This window comes from Pseudorca crassidens, chromosome 10 (genome assembly GCF_039906515.1).
Source record: "Pseudorca crassidens isolate mPseCra1 chromosome 10, mPseCra1.hap1, whole genome shotgun sequence".
NCBI lineage: Eukaryota > Metazoa > Chordata > Mammalia > Artiodactyla > Delphinidae > Pseudorca > Pseudorca crassidens.
The window spans coordinates 105,619,674-105,638,976 of NC_090305.1; the positions used below are offsets into that span (position 1 = coordinate 105,619,674).

At 46.0% G+C, this 19,303-nt stretch overlaps 1 protein-coding gene and 1 non-coding gene across 4 annotated transcripts in view; one reads left to right on the forward strand and one right to left on the reverse strand.

Moving 5' to 3' along the window:
- Nucleotides 1-19,303, reverse strand: part of RAB7A (RAB7A, member RAS oncogene family) — a 94,215-nt gene that overhangs the window by 39,453 nt on the left and 35,459 nt on the right. For 2 of the 3 annotated variants that reach the window (XM_067755651.1, XM_067755652.1), the window contains exon 1: nucleotides 18,876-19,086. The exons of the other annotated variant lie outside the window; for it this stretch is intronic. The gene's annotated coding sequence lies outside the window, so the exon portion shown is untranslated. Of the gene's footprint in view, nucleotides 1-18,875; nucleotides 19,087-19,303 lie in introns of those variants that run through there. 3 annotated transcript variants of the gene reach the window in all.
- On the forward strand, nucleotides 4,584-4,690 carry LOC137233203 (U6 spliceosomal RNA). The gene has a single exon (XR_010947365.1). It is a non-coding gene; the product is annotated as a U6 spliceosomal RNA (small nuclear RNA).

A 19,303-nucleotide genomic window follows, 5' to 3' on the forward strand; every position in this document is an offset into this window, starting at 1 on the left:
TGTGACTTATCCATTTACCACTTGATGAGCACACAGGTACTCTCTACCTGTTGACTGTTGTGAATAATTCTGCTGTGAACAACAGTGTACGAGTATCTGTTTGAGATCCTGATTTCAAATCTTGTGGGTATATACACCTAAGTGCCAGGACATACAGTACTTTTGTTTAATCTTCTAAGGACCCACCACACTGCTTTCCACAACTCCAGCACCATATTACATTCCTACCAGCAATACACGAGGGTCCCCATTTCTCTACATCCTCACCAACACAAATTTTTTGCATTTTTAAAAACAAGAGCCATCATAATCCGTGTGAAGTAGTATATCACTGTTTTGAATTTCCTATCGACTAGTGATGCTGTGTATTTTTTGTGTGTGGATCAGCCATTTCTATATCTTCTTTGGAGAAATGTCTATTTGGGTCCTGAACCCATTTTTAATCAAACTGCTTGTTTGTTGTTGACTTGCAGGAGCTTTAAATATGTATTCTGAATATTAAGCCTCATCAGGTGTATGATTTATAAACATCTTCTCCCATTCTGTAGGCTGACTTTTTACTCTCCTAATGCTGTCCTTGGAAACACAAAAGTTTTTAATTGTGATAAAGTCTAATTTACCTTTTTTTTCTATTGTTGCCTGTGCCTTTGGTATCATATCTACAAAATCACTGCTGAATCCATCTCTTGAAATATCCCCGATTTCAACTTTTTTTTTTTTTGGCTGCACCACGTGGCATGTGGGATCTTAGTTCCCCAACCAGGCATCAAACCCACGCCCCATGCAGTGGAAGTACGGAGTCTTAACACCACTGGACCACCACAGAAGTCCCTCAAAGTTTTAACTCTTTAGATTTAGGTCACAAGACGTGACACCATAAAACTCCTAAAAGAGAACACAGGCAAAACATTCTCTGATGTAAATCATACCAATGTTTTCTTAAGTCAGTGTCCCAAAGCAGCAGAAATAAACCCAAAAATAAACAGATGGGACCTAATCAAACTTACAAGCTTTTGTACAGCAAAGGAAACCATAAACAAAACGAAAAGACAACCTATGGACTGGGAGAAAATATTTGCAAACAATGCAACTGACAAAGGTTTAATTGCCAAAATATACAAACAGCTCACACTACTCAATAACAAAAAAACCACCCAATCAAAAAATGTACAAAAGACCTAAACAGACATTCCCCCCAAGAAATACAGGTGGCCAACGGGCACATAAAAAGAGGCTCAACATAGCTAATTATTAGAGAAATGCAAATCAAAATTACAAGGAGGGGGATTTCCCTGGTGGTCCAGTGGCTAAGACTCTGCACTCTCAATGCAGGAGGCCTGGGTCTGATCCTGGTCAGGGAACTAGATCCTACATGCTGCAACTAAAGGATCCTGCATGCCGCAACTAAAGATCCCACATGCTGCAACTAAAGATCTCACGTGCCACAACTAACACCTGGTGCAGCCAAATTAAAAAATAAAATAAAATACAATGAGGTACCACCTCACACAGGTCAGAATGGCCATCATTAAAAAGTCTACAAGGTGGGGGGGGCTTCCCTGGTGGCGCAGTGGTTGAGAGTTCACCTGCCAATGCAGGGGACACGGGTTCGTGCCCCAGACTGGGAAGATCCCACAGGCGGTGGAGCAGCTGGGCCCGTGAGCCATGGCCGCTGAGCCTGCGCGTCCGGAGTTGTGCTCCGCAACGGGAGAGGCCACAACAGTGAGAGGCCCGCGTACCGCAAAAAAAAAGAAAAAAGAAAAGTCTACAAGGGGAGGGAGCCTGTGCTCTAGAGCCTGTGAGCCACAACTACTGAGCCCATGCGCCACAACTACTGAAGCCCATATGCTCTAGGGCCCACGTGCAGCCAACTCCTGAGCCCGTGGTGCTGCAACTACTGAAGCCCGCGTGCTTACAGCCTGTGCTCTGCAACAAGAGAAGCCTGCACACACCTCAACGAAGACCCAGTGCAGCCAAAAAAAAAAAAAAAAAAAAAAAATGGCTACAAGGGACTCCCTGGTGATCCAGTGGTTAAGAATCCGCCTTCCAATGCAGGGGATGTAGGGTCAATCCCCAGTCGGGAAACTAAGATCCCATGTGCCGTGGGGCAACTAAGCCCACATGCCACAACTACTGAGCCTGAGCACTCTGGAGCACACATGCCACAACTAAGATCCTACATGCCACAACTAAGACCCGACGCATCCATATAAGTTTTTTAAAGTGTTCAAATAATAAATATTGGAGAGGGTGTGGAGAAAAGGGAACCCTCCTAAACTGTTGGTGGGAATGTAAATTGGTGCAACCATTATGGAAAACAGTATGGAGGTTCCTCAGAAAACTAAAAATAGAATTACCATATGATCCAGCAATCCCACTGCTGGGCACATAGCCAGACAGAACTTTAATTCAAAAAGATACATTCCCCTATGTTCATTGCAGCATTATTTACAATAGCCAAGATATGGAAACAACCTAAATGTCCATTGACAGATGAATGGATAAAGAAGATGTGGGGTGTGTGTATGTATATGCATGTATATGTGTGTACACACACACACACACACACACACACACATGCTCTGTAATATTACTCAGCCATAAAAAGGAAAGAAATAATGCCATTTGCAGCAACACAGATGGACCTAGAGATTACCATACTAAGCAAAGTCAGTCAGAAAGATAAATACCATATGATATCACTTACATGTGGAATCTAAAATACAACACAAATGAACATATCTATGAAACAGAAACAGACTCACACACATAGAGAACAGATGTGTGGTTGCCAGGGGTGGGGTAGGGATGGATTGGGAGTTTGGGATTAGCAGATGCAAACTAGTATATATAGAATGCATAACAAGGTCTTACTGTACAGCACAAGGAACTATATTCAATATTCTGTGATATGCCATAATGGAAAAGAATATGAAAAAGAATATGCATAACGAAGTCACTTTGCTGTATGGCAGAAATTAACACAACACAGTAAATCAACTATACTTCAATAAAATTTTTTTAAAAAAGATTTAGGTCTGGGCTTCCCTGGTGGCACAGTGGTTAAGAATCCGCCTGCCAATGCAGGGGACACGGGTTCAAGCCCTGGTCCAGGAAGATCCCACATGCCACGGAGCAACTAAGCCCGTGCTCCACAACTACTGAGCCTGCGCTCTAGAGCCCATGTGCCACAACTACTGGGCCTGTGCGCTACAACTACTGAAGCCCGCACACCTAGAGCCCGTGCTCCACAACAAGAGAAGCCACCGCAATGAGAAGCCTGCGCACTACAACAAAGAGTAGTCCCCACTCACCGCAACTAGAGAAAGTCCGCGTGCAGCAACAAAGGCCCAACACAGCCAAAAATTAATAAAATAAATTTTAAAAAGAAAAAAATATTTAGGTCTTTGATTGGTTTTATTTTTTTATTTTATTTTTTTTGCAGTACGTGGGCCTCTCACTGTTGTAGCCTCTCCCATTGCGGAGCACAGGCTCCGGACGCGCAGGCTCAGCGGCCATGGCTCAGGGGCCTAGCCGCTCCGCGGCATGTGGGATCTTCCCGGACTGGGGCACAAACCCGTGTCCCCTGCATCAGCAGGCGGACTCTCAACCACTGCGCCATGAGGGAAGCCCGGTTTTAATTTTTTTATATGATGATAGGTCCGGGTCCAAATCATTCTGCAGGCAGATGTTTTCTCAGCACCATTATGATTTGTTGAAGGCACTGTGCTTTCACCGCTGAATGGACTTGGAACCTTTGTCAAAATTCAATCCACCATGAATGTGAAGATTAATTTCTGGGATTTCTATTCTGTTCCACTGGTTTACATGTGTATCCTTATCCCAGTACCACACTGTTTTGATTACTATAGTTTATTTATTTATTTAGCTGTGCTGGGTCTTAGTTGTGGCACGCAGGATCTCCGTTGCTGCGTGCGGGATCTTCGTTGTGGCATGCGGAGTCTTTTAGTTGAGGCATGAGGAACCTTTTAGTTGCAGCATGTGGAGTCTTTAGTTGAGGCGTGCAGGGTCTTTAGTTGTGGCATGTGGAATCTAGTTCCTTGACTAGGGATCGAACGTGGGCCCCCTGCATTGGGAGCGTGGAGTATTAGCCACTGGACCACCAGGGAAGTCCCCTGTAGTAAGTTTTAAAATCAGGAAGTGAGAGACCTCCAACTTTGAGCTTTCAAACTTGTTTGACTATTGAGGGTCCCATGATTTTCTACATGAATTTTAGGATAAGTTTTTCTATTTCTGCAAAAAACGTCACTGGGATTTTGATAAGGATTGCGTTGAATCTGTAGATGGTTTCCCAAGAATATTAATTTTTCTAATCCATGAATGTGAGATGTCTTTCCACTTATTTACATCTTTAACTCCTCTCAGCAATGTTTATAGTTTTTACTTTACAAGTCTTTCTCACCTACCGAGTTAAATTTATTTGTAGGTATTTTATTCTCTTTGATACTCCTGTACGTGGAATTGTTTCCTTCATTTCCTCTTTGGATTGTTCATTTTTAGTCTATAGAAATGCAGTTGATGGGAACTCCCCTGGTGGTGCAGTGGTTAAGAATCCTCCTGCCGTGCTCGCTTCGGCAGCACATATACTAAAATTGGAACAATACAGAGAAGATAAGCATGGCCCTTGCGCAAGGATGACACGCAAATTCGCAAAGCGTTCCATGTTTTTATTAATAAGGCAATTATATTAAAATATCTCACTAAAAAAAAAAAAAAGAATCCGCCTGCCAATGCAGGGGACACAGGTTTGAGCCCTGGTCCGGGAAGATCCCACATGCCATGGAGCAACTAAGCCTGTGCGCCACAACTACTGAGCCTGCACTCTAGAGCCCACAAGCCACAACTACAGAAGCCCGCGCACCCAGAGCCCGTGCTCTGCAACAAGAGAAGCCAGAGCAATGAGAAGCCCATGCACCGGGACGAAGAGTAGACCCTGCTCGCCATAACTAGAGAAAGCCTGCACACAGCAACGAAGACCCAATGCAGCCCAAAATAAATAAATTATAAAAGAAAAAAAAAGAAAAAGAAATGCAGCTGATTTTTGTGTGTTCACTTTGTATCCTGAAACTTTGTTGAACTAGTTTATTAGCTCTTAGCAGGTTTTAGTTTTTTAATTTTTTGGTATGAAATCTTTAAGGTACTCCACGTATAAGACCATGTATCTCTTTGCTTTCCAATTTGGATGTTTTATTTCTTTTTCTTGCCAAACTGCTCTGGCTAGAACTTCCAGTAGTGTTTGGAATAGAAGGGGTAAAAGTAGGCATCCTTGCCTCGTTCCTGATTTTAGAAGACAAAGTATTAGTCTTTCACCACTGAGTATAACGTTCACTGTGGGTTTTTCATACATGGCTTTTATTATGTTGAAATAATTTCCTTCTATTCCCAGTGTTTCGTTTTCATTGTGAAATGGTGTTGAATTTGTCAAAGGCCTTTTCTGCATCAACTGAGATGACATGGTTTTTTTCCCTTTCATTCTGTTAATGGGGTGTATTCATGATCGCTGTTTGGTTGGGGAACCATCCTAGCATTCCAGGAATAAATCCCACTTGGTCACGGTATATAATCCTTTTAATATGCTGCTGAATTTGATTTGCTGGTATTTTGTTAAGGGCTTTTGCATCACTGTTCATAAGAGATACTACTCTGTGGTTTTCTTTTTTTTGTTGTGTTTGTCTGGCTTTCATATCAGAGCAACGCTGGTCTCACAGAATGAGCTAAGAAATCTTCCCCCCTCTTCAATGTTCGGGAAGAATCTGAGAAGAACTGGTGCTGTCTTTAAATGTCTGTTAGAATTCACCAGTGGAGCCATTAGACCCAGGGCTTTTCCCTGTCAGGAGGTTTATGATAGCGGATTCAGCCTCCCAGCTTGACCCAGGGCTTTTCCCTGTCAGAAGGTCTATGATAACGGACTCAATCTCCCAGCTTGACCCAGGGCTTTTCCCTGTCAGGAGGTCTATGATAACAGACTCAATCTCCCAGCTTGACCCAGGGCTTTTCCCTGTCAGAAGGTCTATGATAACGGACTCAATCTCGCAGCTTGACCCAGGGCTTTTCCCTGTCAGGAGGTCTATGATAGCGGACTCAATCTCCCAGCTTGACCCAGCGGCACTGTCCCAGAAACAAAGAATGGAACAGAAGCATTCACAAAAGACACATGTAGATGGGAAATCAGTGTGTGTGATAAAAAAAAATTTCTAGTCAGTGAGGAAAAGATGACAATACAATGAAATACTGAGGCAACTATGCATTTGGAAAAAAAGAGTCTGACATCACATCATACAGAAGAATTCCAAACGTGCTAAGTACTAGGAAAAAAATAACCATTGTTTTTATTGTCCTAGGAAAGGAGAAGGCCTAAGTATAATATGAAACCCAGAAAACAAAACAAATTGACAGACATGACTACAGAAAAGTTTTTATACTACAAAAACACAGCATCAACCAAACCAAGCCAAAAGAAACAAGCCAGGAACACTGCGACATGAAAAAGCGTTGATATTCTTCCTATATAAAAAATATTCTTACTATATAAGAAATAGTCTTGATACATATATATGTTTTTCGGGGATTTTTTTGCGGTATGTGGGCCTCTCACTGTTGTGGCCTCTCTCGTTGCGGAGCACAGGCTCCGGACACGCAGGCTCAGAGGCCACGGCTCACGGGCCCAGCCGTTCCGCGGCATGTGGGATCTTCCCGGACCGGGGCACGAACCCGTGTCCCCTGTATCGGCAGGCGGACTCTCAACCACTGCGCCACCAGGGAAGCCCCGCTATACAGTTTTTTAAAAACCCTCACCTGAGCTTTCAAGAACAAAAGCCAATTCACAAAAGAAAAATAAATGGCTAATCTTTTTTTTAAAGTTTAATCCACTTATCAAAGAAATGGAAATGTTAAACAATGAGGCACCATTTAAATTTTCCCCACTAGTTAAACTGGCAAACACTAAGAAAATTGACAATTGGCAACTATATAAATAGAATTCTCCAACTACAAATATTAAGTACACAACCTTCCTGGGGGTACTATAGTAATGAGTAGCAAATTTTACGTAGGTATGACCACTATATCTCAGGGAAACTACCAGGTAAGTGGACAAAGATAAACAGTAAATGATTTTGTGACAGAGAAAAGGTAGAAGTCCCTGAAGTGTTCATTGAGAGGACCGTTAGCCTACGCCAGCAGCAGCAGCGCACAGCCACGAGCGACAGCAGGCACTGACACGGACGGGTGCTGAGTGAGGTCTTTAACAAGCAAGAGACACAGAGTGTGCACTGTATGACCCCCTTTAAACAGAAAAATGTAAGTCTGGAAGTACGGTCACCAACTATCGGAAGGATGACAGAGAACCATTCACTTTAAGACTTCTACACTGCTTCTGTAATTTAGAAACAAGTCATTCTAGGAAAAATCTAGCCACCTAGCAGTGAGGTCCCCCCTGCTCCTCTAAAGAAGTGAATGAGCAGGGCTCCACATAGGTGACAGCTTCTCCGTGGCTGAAAGGGTCCTTTACGTTTCCATGACGTCATCTTGCCAATTAGGATACTGCAAACGCCACTGCAGTATGAGCAAGAGCCAAAGAAAATTAGAATAGGCAGGATCCTGTGGGCACTTAGTCCCCCCTGATCCATGGGAGATACGGGCAAACCCCAGTGGATGCCTGAAACCACACACAGCACCCAACCCTGTTCACTGTGTTCTTCCTATACATACACACCTATGATAAAGTTTAACTTTCAGTCAGGCAAGCAAAGAGATTTACAGCAATAACTAATAACAAAACAGAACAATTATAACAATATACTGTAATAAAATATGAATGTGGTTTCTCTCAAAATATCTTCCTGTACTGTACTCACCCCACCTCTTCTTGTGACGTGAGAGGATAAAATGGCGTTGTGCCACTGCTGGCCTTCTGACTACACATCTAAAGGCAGACCATCGCTTGGAGCGATCCCAGATGGTGGGGCCATGGCAGTGTCAAGGCCTGGACGTCTGGAGCGGAGAATGTGGACAGTTGGGGATTCCAGGTGGGAAGGAGGGAGATTTCATCATGCTACTCAGAACAGCACGCAATTGAAAATTACGAATTGTTTACTTCTGGAATTCTCCATTTAATATTTTTGGACCACGGTTGACCGCAGGTAACCGAAACTGCAGAAAGCGAAACTGGGGATAAGGGGGGACCAGTGTACTCTCATTTTCCAGCAGTGGAAACTGAAGCTTAGCAACTCCATTGAGATCCATCCCATGGCCCTGCTTAAGGAAGCCTCTACAATCCTCCAGCTTCTGGTCCACCAATTTCAAACAAGGTGAGGAATTTTCAGCAGGGAGCACAACAGATGTGTGTGTGTATGTATCTGTCAAAAGCCGCTCGGGGAACGTATTTTTAGTTCTTTCTTTCATACGGTTACCTTTGGAGGGAAAACATAAATTAGTCTAGGATCTGGGAGTTCCCTGGTTGCCTCGTGGTTAGGATTCAGGGCTTTCACTGCCGTGGCCCAGGTTCAATCCCTGGTCCGGGAACTGAGATCCTGCAAGCTGCACAGTGTCCGCCCACCGCAAAAGGCTTATTGGTTTAAATAAATAAGTCTGGGTTTTACCCTAAGAACCTCTCCTAGAGCAGGTAGAACATCTATAACACGTGTTTAAGACACACATATACAGGTCCCAGGGATTCAGTGAAAGGTGGGAATATGATGGGAATAACTTAGGAAATGAAGCTGGTGGTGCCTGAGCAAGGCAGGACGCCAACAGACAGAACACAGAGATGAAGGGGAGTGGTAGGAACCGAACTGTAGGAAGCAGGGAACGAAGTGTGGTCAGGAAAAGGTTAAATACAGCAAGTCAGGGCAACACAGGGTCTGCATCAAAAGGACAAAGCCAGGAAGACAAGCTGGAGACAGTTTGTGTAGAAAAACATAGGGTTCTGCACCAGGGAAGGAATGGGACCTAAGGACCACTTCAAGACTATCCAGTAGCACTTCACAAGAAGGATGCGGGGGGCGGGGGGAGCTGGGCGAGGGTACTGAAAATGTAGAAGGCAAGGGAGGGCTCACACTCAAACGTTCCTTTCACGCCTACTTCGGGCAAATCGAATTGAGATTATCCCACTTATCATTTAAAAGAAATAAATTTCTTACGATAGGAAGCTGATTTGTGAGAGAAGATTTATGGGCAACTTGGCATTCTTTTTTGCATTTAAATTACTAGCTAATGGAACAAGAATCTACAAATGAGGCACCTTCCCCCAACAGCTATTACCCATGGAAGCCAGCCACTGTAAAGCTAGCACCATTTCTCCAATATTTCCAACTCTGTGCTTTCCAAGTCAAGCGCCTCTTGATCCCTTGTGCAGTGTGACTCACTCTAACCAGTGAGCTGTGAGCAGAAGTGACGTGTCATCTCTGGGCTGGAACACTTAATCACGGGAGCAAGACCCTCCAACAGTTCTCCTTTACTTTGCCAAGACAGCCAACAGCGTCCCACACTGTTGTGGCTGCTTCTTCAGCTGGAGTAAGGATGACACAGAGCCCCTGGAAAATCCATACTGGACACGCTGGCCTTTTTTTTTTTGCTGTACGCGGGCCTCTCACCTCTCACTGCCGTGGCCTCTCCCGTTGCGGAGCACAGGCTCCGGACGTGCAGGCTCAGCGGCCATGCCTCATGGGCCCAGTCGCTCCGTGGCATGTGGGATCTTCCCGAACCAGGGCACGAACCCGCGTCCCCTGTATCAGCAGACAGACTCTCAACCACTGCGCCACCAGGGAAGCCCCCACGCTGGCCATTTTGAGATTATTTGTTACTACAGAAAAACCCAGCCAATTCAGTCAGATGCTGCTGGAAAACTCACTACCTGGAAATTTACATTTCAAAAGAAACAGAATAGTCAAAGCATCCCTCTTTTCAAAAACACTTTAAAAGAACACTTAAAAAAGATCACTAAAGTTTACAAAGGCTATTCTCTTCCGTAAGGTGCTATTCTGGGCTTCCCTGGTGGCGCAGGGGTTAAGAACCTGCCTGCCAATGCAGGGGACACGAGTTCGAGCCCTGGTCCGGGAAGATCCCACAGGCCGCGGAGCAACTAAGCCCGTGTGCCACTACTACTGAGCCTGCGCTCTAGAGCCCGTGAGCCACAACTACTGAAGCTCGTGCGCCTAGAGCCCGTGCTCCGCAGGAGAAGCCCCGGCAATGAGAAGCCTGCACACGGCGACGAAGAGTAGTCCCCGCTCACCGCAACTAGAGAAAGCCGGCGCACAGCACCAAAGACCCAACACAGCTAAAAATAAATTAATTTTTTAAAAAAAGTACTTATCTTTAAAAAAAAAAAAAAAAAAGAGGGCTTCCCTGGTGGCGCAGTGGTTGAGAGTCCGCCTGCCGATACAGGGGACACGGGTTCGTGCCCTGGTCCGGGAGGATCCCACATACCGCGGAGCGGCTGGGCCCGTGAGCCATGGCCGCTGAGCCTGCACATCCAGAGCCTGTGCTCCAAAACGGGAGAGGCCACAACAGTGAGAGGTGAGAGGCCCGTGTACCGCAAAAAAAAAAAAAAGGAAAAGAAAAGAAAAAAGAAAATAAGAAGGTGCTATTCTTCTCAGCATTCTTGGGGTTAAAGACACATCTGCCTGGATCCACTAACCTGGAATATGGAGCGCTAGTCGGGATACTGAGCATGTTCTTTCAGGCTGCTCTTGCTTCGGAAAAAAGATTCTGACAAGGCAAATGCTGCTGCTTAGTTTGAACTTGGAAGTGAAGCATCAAACAAGGTAACCATTAAGCTCTACAAAAAGTAAAGAGATTATTTGTCTGTGTGTATATATATACTCTGTTCAAGGTATCAGATTCATGTGTGGGGAGGGGGAAAACTAAGCCCACCTTCTCAAAGAACCAAGTTCCTTGGAAAGTAATTCTTGTTACGAGGACTTTGCAGCCCCTGGATCAACAGATTCTTGACTATGATGCTCCCACTGTTCTAAATGCAGGTGCCAAACCAAGAGCTAAGAGTCTGTATTAACAGACCACGACGACAGTGCCTTTTTTTTTATTTCTTGGTAAGACAAAATGGAAAACGAGAGTTACACACAACTATTTTTCAATAGTTTGAACGTTTGATATGAACCCTAGATTATCTCAGGCATTTAGCCAATAAAACATTGCCCATAAACTGGTAAGAAGTGTCCACATGGGCTGACCGGCTCAAGAAGAAAACGAAGCTAACTGCTCTCTTTCTCCAGCCCATCCCCCCCAAACCAGCTCTTACTTTTAACCTGTGTTAAACGCATTTCTGAGCAAGTACCTCTCTGAAGGTTTAAGCATGCCACCTGTATTTCAGTCCTAGCCCCACTCATCCCTTAATGTGTGTTTCTTTAGGTTAACTATAAATCCATAACTGGGACAGCATCAGTCTTACCCAATAGGATTGTGACATCAAGTGAAAGGATTACGCCCTATCCTAGCACCACCCAGTGAAGTACCACTTTGTTAAACATAAATCCTTCAACATGGCACTGGAGTTCGTCCCCTCGCCACCCCCGTCTGGCCCCCATACATACTGCCATTCCCCAATTTGAGGTACCATAGTCCCTCCATCTGCCCTACGTTCCCCCACCTCCATTCGTTTGCTATGCCATTCCCTCCAACTACAATGGCTTTCCCGAGTCTCCCCTCCATATCAATTCATCCAAAATCTACTCAGCACCACCTAACCCAGTCACTGAACACTTCCAGCATTTTTGTGACTCTTATCTGTCTTGTTTTTACAATTATTCCTAAACCTCCAGTGTTTTTTATTTGATACTCCCCACAGCTGTCAGCAGTATTTTCTTACAGCAGACAATAAAACTGTGTCAAATGAACACAGAACACATAATTTATCATTCAGGAAGGCTATCCATATTAATCAGTGGCCCAGAAGCAAAACTTACATGCTACAGATAGTAAAACAGTGTCCAAAGTGAGAACTGGAAAAATATTTTTAAGTTTACTGAGTAATATTTCAAGATCCATGCTAGAATAATGATTCATCCCTGCCCTCAAGGAGATTCGAGTGGGGGAAGGGCAAGGGCATGTACTATTATTCCAATCAAACCGAGGCCTACAGTGGATGCACAAAGCTCAAGATCACGCAGCCAGAAGGCGGCTGGTCAAACACCAACTAATACCTAAATGGTCAGTCAGAACATGCAAAACAGACCTAGTCCTAGCACGTGTATGAGGGAATCCAAGTGTCAGACGGAAAAAGAACTTCAGTGAAAGCACTCTCTACCATGGCTAGATTTATACCCTGCAGGTGACACTTTGAAGCCAATTCCATCCCCAGGAATCAGTCCAGATTATAAATGCAAAAACTAACCCATAAGGGCAACTAAGGGGGGCTAACTGCTCACTAGACTGAAGTCATTCTGCTTTTCTATCCCCAACGGATTTAAAAAGCATTTACAAGAGGCAGTCTCAAGTTATGACACATACGGCTCCAGAAACAACCTCCCCACCCCCTCAAGGATTCCCCATGCTGGTACTGGAGGGAGATAGGATGCTAGCACCACAGGGCAAAATGAAAATAAGCGTCAGCAAAGATGTGGAATATCTGGAACTCTCACGTACCGCTGATGGGAGTGTAAAGCAGGATACAGCCTTGGAAAGCTGGCAGTGTCTACCGAGGTGCAGCACATACCGTTACGGACTGAATTTTGTCCCCCACCCCACCCCCCCCAAGAATTTATGAAGTCCTACCCTCTGTTACCTCAAAATGTCAAAATATGACTGTATTTGGAGACGGAGCTCTCAAAGGGGTGATTAAAGTTAAACGAGGTCATGAGGGTGGGCCCTCATCAGACTGGTGTCCTTGTAAGAGAAGGTTAGGACACGGACCCCTATAGAGAAAAGACCATATGCGGTCACAAGGAGAAGATGCTCACCTACAAGCCAAGGAAAGAGGCCTCTGAAGAAACCAACCCAGCCAACACCTCGATCTCGGACTTCTAGGCTCCAGAATCATGAGAAGGTAAATTTCTGTTGTTTAAGCCACCCGGTCTGTGGTATTTGTTATAGCAGCCCTAGCAATATACAGATACACACGCTAAAACTTTCCACTCCTCAGCATTAACTTATGGAAATGTGTGCATACAGTCATCAAAAGACAAACCAAGAATATTCATACAGCATTTTTTTTTTTTGGCCGCACCGCGTGGCATGTGGGACTTCCCTGACCAGGGGTTGAACCCGTGCCCCCTGCAGTGGAATCGTGGAATCTTAACCACTGAACCACCAGGGAAGTCCCGATACAGCATTATTTTTACCAGCCACAAACTACAAGCTACCCAAATGCCCATCAATAAGTTAATAAAAACACTACGGTGTATCATATAATCAAATACTACTGAGCAATGAAAATGGAGTTACCACTGCACCCAACAGAAAATCTCACAGGCAACAATGACTCAAAGAAAGGGATACAAAAGGATACACAGTGTATGATTTACACAAAGTCGAGTCAGACAAAATTAAACTACAGTGTTAAAAATCAGGAGGAGGGACTTCCCTGGTGGTACAGTGGGTAAGACTCCAAGTTCCCGATGCAGGGATCCAGGGGTCGATCCCTGGTTGGGGAACTAGATCCTGCATGCATGCCATGACTAAGAGCCCGCATGCCACAACTAAGACTGAGTGCAGCCTAAATAAATAAATGAATATTAAAAAAAAAGGTAAATGGAAAACTAGAACATTTTTTTAAAAAGCAGCAGGAGGGGATGACAATGACCTGAAGGAGGCACAAGGGGGCTTATTTCTGAGTTTATGAAAACTCTCGAAGTTGTTCATTTATCTGTACGCTTTTCATATGCCCTACTGCAAATTCACAGTTCACTAAAATGTAGAAATGACAAGTTGCAACAACTTACTGATCCATTGTCACCACAGCAAAAAAACCTCATTATGGTACTGAATGCATCAGGTTCTTCACCTGTTGCCACTAAACATTTGAAAAATACAGCTAGTCTCCGGATCCCAGCTTCCCACCACTGAGTGTTTATCTAGAGGGGTCCCACAAGTCAAAGGATCCAAAGAATATCCAGGGCCCTCCAAAGTTAATCTCTCATACCATACTTTAAAAATTGAATCTCATTAAAGTATACATTCATAAGAATTAAATAACCAGTTAACACTCCAGTCTGCCTCAGAGTAGTGAATTGAATTTTTCTTCTTTTTACTTCTGAATTTTCCTACCTTTTTTTTTTTAAAAGAAATGACTTATTTAATAATCAGCAAAAGAGAAATGTCATTTTAAATAAAAAACAGTGGAAGAAAGATACGTTTTTATAAGGAGTCAAATGCTGAGTGCTTTACAGCAATCATGAATAATCAAAAAGCCAGGCTGGTGCATCAGAAAGAGCCTCAGCTGTGTTTCAGGAGACCCAGACTAGCATTAGAGTAGCCGGGCCACCTGAGCACCCAGGCTCGGCCACCCTCTTAAGCCTGCAAGGCTGCTGTGAACACCAGGTGAAATCCTATGTGAACTGTTAAGCACTAGGCAAACATTAAAAAACACTGAAAGACAAATACCATGTAGGAAAAGTTTCTACAAAACATGAATGCAGACTTCCCTGGTGGCGCAGTGGTTAAGACTCCGCCTGCCAATGCAGGGGACACGGGTTCGAGCCCTGGTCCGGGAAGATCCCACATGCCGTGGAGCAACTAAGCCCATGCGCCACAACTACTGAAGCCTGCATGCTTAGAGCCCGTGCTCCGCAACAAGAGAAGCCACCGCAATGAGAAGCCCGTGCACTGCAACAAAGAGTAGCCCGAGCTCACCACAACTAGAGAAAGCCCGCACACAGCAATGAAGAACCAATGCAGCCTAAAATAAATAAATAATTAATTAAAAAAAAAAAAAGAACGTTCTTTAACAACCATCAACTGAACAGGACAGGCTGGAGGACTTTAACGTGGCTCTTAACCTGTGGGCTGCCCAAACGACCCAGATTTATTTCTGGGTCCCCTGGCCTGTAAGTACACAGAGAACTGCCGGTAGCCTGACTGAATAGCACATGTAAGAAGGCATTATTTTTCATAAAGTCTGTGCTATTACAATCAGGTTTTTTAAAGGTTAATTCATAGTAGCTTTGTTGTGTACTCTCAAAACAACTCAAATGGTAATAAATTTTTAAAATTAAAACTGCATACCAAGATTGGAAACCAATGATGTAACTTTTTACTTCACAATGGAAATTTTAAAGTATTCCCTAACTGAGCTGAGCTTAAGTCCAGGAAAGGCAGTAGTAAGAGCAAGCCCTCTGGCTGTGAGAGGGTGGGGAGACCAGACAAGGCGCTTCCCTGCACCTGGGGACGGGCACGCACGCAAGGCCACTTGAGAGCCAAGCAAGGTCCCTGCCTCCCTTGATGGGCTTCCTCAAACGTGCTCTGTGGGGACAGCAAGCAGTCCTAGACAACCAGGATATGGACAACAGAATCAGTGAGACTGATCTCCGCGGCAGTGACGACATCACCAAAACAGAGAGCCCCGGGCAAGGCCTGAGATCCCCTGCATTAAGCCCTGCATCTTCAGGGAGATGAACAAGGCCAATACTGCATGTCACCACTGGAACCAACTCCCAAGCTCTCTTCCTCCCCCATGGAGACATTCTGCAAGTAGCTATTCTTAAATTGTTTCTGAAATCACAGCCTGGAGTACTAAAATTGAAACTAGTCGGAGACAGTGCTAAAAAGCCTGTTCTGATTTCCCGCACCGCATCACTTTTACTTTTGATTCACAAATCACACTAACCACAGCCGCCATTAACAAGTTTTAAAATGTAAGTGCAAACTATTTTTCTGTGTTTAATGCCATATGCGGGAAGGAAAAAGCAGAAAATACAAGGAAGGTGCGAGAGCAAATAACTGAAGAGATCAACACATCGCAGCAAACTGCAGACAGAAGCACACAGCTCTAGCAGACGGCAGTCACAGACGCAGGTGTGATCACGCAGAGGAACAAATGCCGGGAATACAACCGCCACCTTACAGGGGAGACAGGAAGCAGCAGAAAGCCAGGAGCAGCGAAGTGGGGGGAGCTAACTTCCCCAGCTCCAGCCTCCTTCAGGCATGACATCAGTGCCAGGTGAACCACCGTCTGGGCCTCATGCAGGAGGACTCCTCCAGACTTCCCCGGAACACCCGGACTCTAACTCCCAGACCAACAGCCTGGTGAGTTCTCCTTAGCCATATGTGAATTACGTAGATGGAGAGCCAGACAACTCATGACAGTAATAATGGTAAATATCTACGTCAAATCTCAGAGAGAAATAGTGCATAAAAGGGCTCTCCCACGTGTGTGGTCTGGGTTTGCTACACCTTTGCATAGAAAGACTAACGCCAAACCGAAGGGCAAGGATGTTCTCAGGGCAGGTCCCTTTGGAAATTTATTATAAGCTAATCAAACAACCAAAACGTTCTGCTTCGCTTGGTGGTGGGGTCAGGAAGTGGATTCAAAGCCACACTGTACTATAAAGCAATGCTCTTTGTTTATGGGGTTTGGGGCAGGGGTTAGGCCTGGTTGGCACCAAGAAATATTTTTGCTCCATGAGGTTGCTAACAATTACCTGAAAAAATGTCCAAATAAAGCTGTTTTAGAGTATCTTCTATATTCCACTCCCCCTTCTGTTTGTCTACTCCTGAAATTCTACCACAAATGCAAAACTCACGTCCCCTCTTAAAGAAGGGGAACCAGAGGACTTGTGGGACGTGGGGTGGCGGAGGGTTTTATCTAAGATGATACTGGTACTGAGACTGGGAGGTGGCACATGAAACTTTCACTGTCGGCTAAAGCAGCAGCCCCAGCCTGCCAAGTGCACCTCTGCTCAGACAGCCCCCGAAGCTGACATTCGCACTGTAAGATGACAGTGACACCAACCCCCTCTTCAGTGAACAACAAAAAATGCTGGAGAGCAAAAGGTAAAACAAGTTTAGAGATGAAAATTACCCTTCAAAAAACACGACCAATTTAGAAACTGTGGTATTATCTTCTACGAACTCTCTTCAAAAGCAAACCAAATCAAATGCTGTTGTTAAAATGAACAAGGCTTTCAAGTTACCCAGAACACCGTGCTGCCTGGATTACTCTGAATGCACTTGCTGAGATGAAAAATAACTCCTTTTACAAAAAAATCTCAAATTCTACCGCCAAGCCATTCCACAAGAGAATTCCTGGCCGTGATCACTCACCATCTTTAAATTCCTTGAGGATAGGAACCAGGTCTATCTCCCTGAGTCAACAGGCAATGCCTGATACATGGTAGATACTCAAAACAGCTGATGAATGGATGAAACGCTACTCATCGTTACACTCCTCTAAATGCAAACAATACTTAAGGCTACCACACTTAATACCCACTTAAGTATATCAGGCTGGGTAACAAAGTTTAAAAACAAAAGAAAAGAAATCAGACTACAACGGGGCTTGGACAGGATCTTCAGGAGAAGTACTCACAACTCACTTTCCAGTTCTTAGACTCAAATCTGAACAAACTCTCCTAAGTCTGGAGAGAGAAGCACACCAAAAGAAGACTTTATCAATCCATGGATGAGAAGTCATGCGGGTAATCAGCTGCTTCAGTCACAAGGAAGAGACAAGAGCCTGTTCTTTTGGAATCCAAAGAGAAGATACAGTATTTTCAACAGGAAAGAACCACATGGCAGGACTGCCAGCCCAACTCATTTGACAGAAGACGTAGGTAACAAAAACTTTCAAACCTCAATTGAGTACTCTGCTATGATGCTAGAGCTCCCAGTTTACTGGCACTACACTACTTGAAAACAAAAAACTGTGTTAAAACTCACAACTGCAAATGGAATATGTTATGGTTTTAAGGCAGAACTAATGGCACCAGAAAAGGCTTCCAAAATGACATCACTAGAAAGAAAGGAGGCGGAGAGAGACAGATACCAGGTGGCAAAAGATACTTCACAAGCTTCAGGGGCATCAGAAAGCAGTACAATCCGGAGGCCGAGCACAGTGCTCTGGAGTCTGGGCGCCTGGACTCAAATCTCCGCTCCATAACTTATTACTTCTGCGACCTTGGGCAAATGACTTAACCTCTCCGATCTTCCATTTCCCTATCTATAAGTGGGCACAATAATGGTACTTGAGAAGTCTATTCTGAGAATTAAATACAATAATCGGTGCAGAAATATCGCCACGCTGCCTAACATGCAGTAACCGCTCCAATGTTTGCTACTGTTATTTTCAATGTTCCCAGTTTTGCGAACCATTCCTTTCGGGGAAGCCCGAACTGAACGCCCTAAGCGGGCCCCGCCGCGGTCCGAACCAAACACAGCTCTGCACCCAGCCACCGTCTCTCCCCCAGCAAGTTTGGAAACTTCTTCCACGCCTCACCGTAACGTCTTTGTGATAAAAAGCTCCCAGTCGCGGGAGCCCGAGGCGCCCGAGGGAGCCCGGGACACGTGACCCGGGTCTCCGTGGACTCGCGGCGTCGGGGACCCTCATCCGCATCGGTAGGACCGGACGGCGGGCACGCGGCTCTGCCTGGCACCGGAGCAGGGTGGGCGGCGCCCCCGCCGCTGGTCGGCCGGCCCCCGCCCTCGGCCGCCGCCCCAGTGCCGGGCCGCCCAGGCTAGGTCGCCCTGGCCGTCTCGGGCCGGACGCCCCGGGAAACAGGCGTGCGCGCCGCCAGCCGGGGTCACACCCGGCGACCTCTGACACCCCCGCGGACGCTCGGCCGGCCTGACGCCGGGCCCGAAGACACGGAGCTCCCCAAGAGGCCGGGCCGAGCCTGCCCAAGACGCGGACGGCGCGCACCGGCGACCTAGGGCCGGGAGGGGGATGGGGCCGGGCCGCCACTTACCGCGGCCGCTCCGCTGGGCTCCGGGCCGGGCGCGTCGCGAGGGCTCCGCCGAGGAGGAGACGAGGGGTCGACAGGAGCGAAGGAAAGTCCAAGCTCCGATTCCGGCGGGCTCCTCGGCCTGTCCAAGCTTCCAACGCCGCCGCCGCCGCCTCGGGCTTTATGGCCAAGACTCCGGCTCCGCTCCCACTTCCGCCACCGCCGCCGCCCCGAGCGGAAGTACCTGTCACGAGACGCTCGACGCCAGGGCTGCGGGGGAGGAGCCCCGCCTCTACCGTGCGTCAAGTTCAGCCGCCTCGGGCCTGGGCCTGGGTCACGTGGCCCAAACATGTCTGCCCCCAGTGGCTGCGGCCATCTTTGAGGCCCGGCCGGGAGCAGGGTGGCGCCATGCTGGACCCACCCACCGATGCCTCAGCCCCTGAACTTAGCAC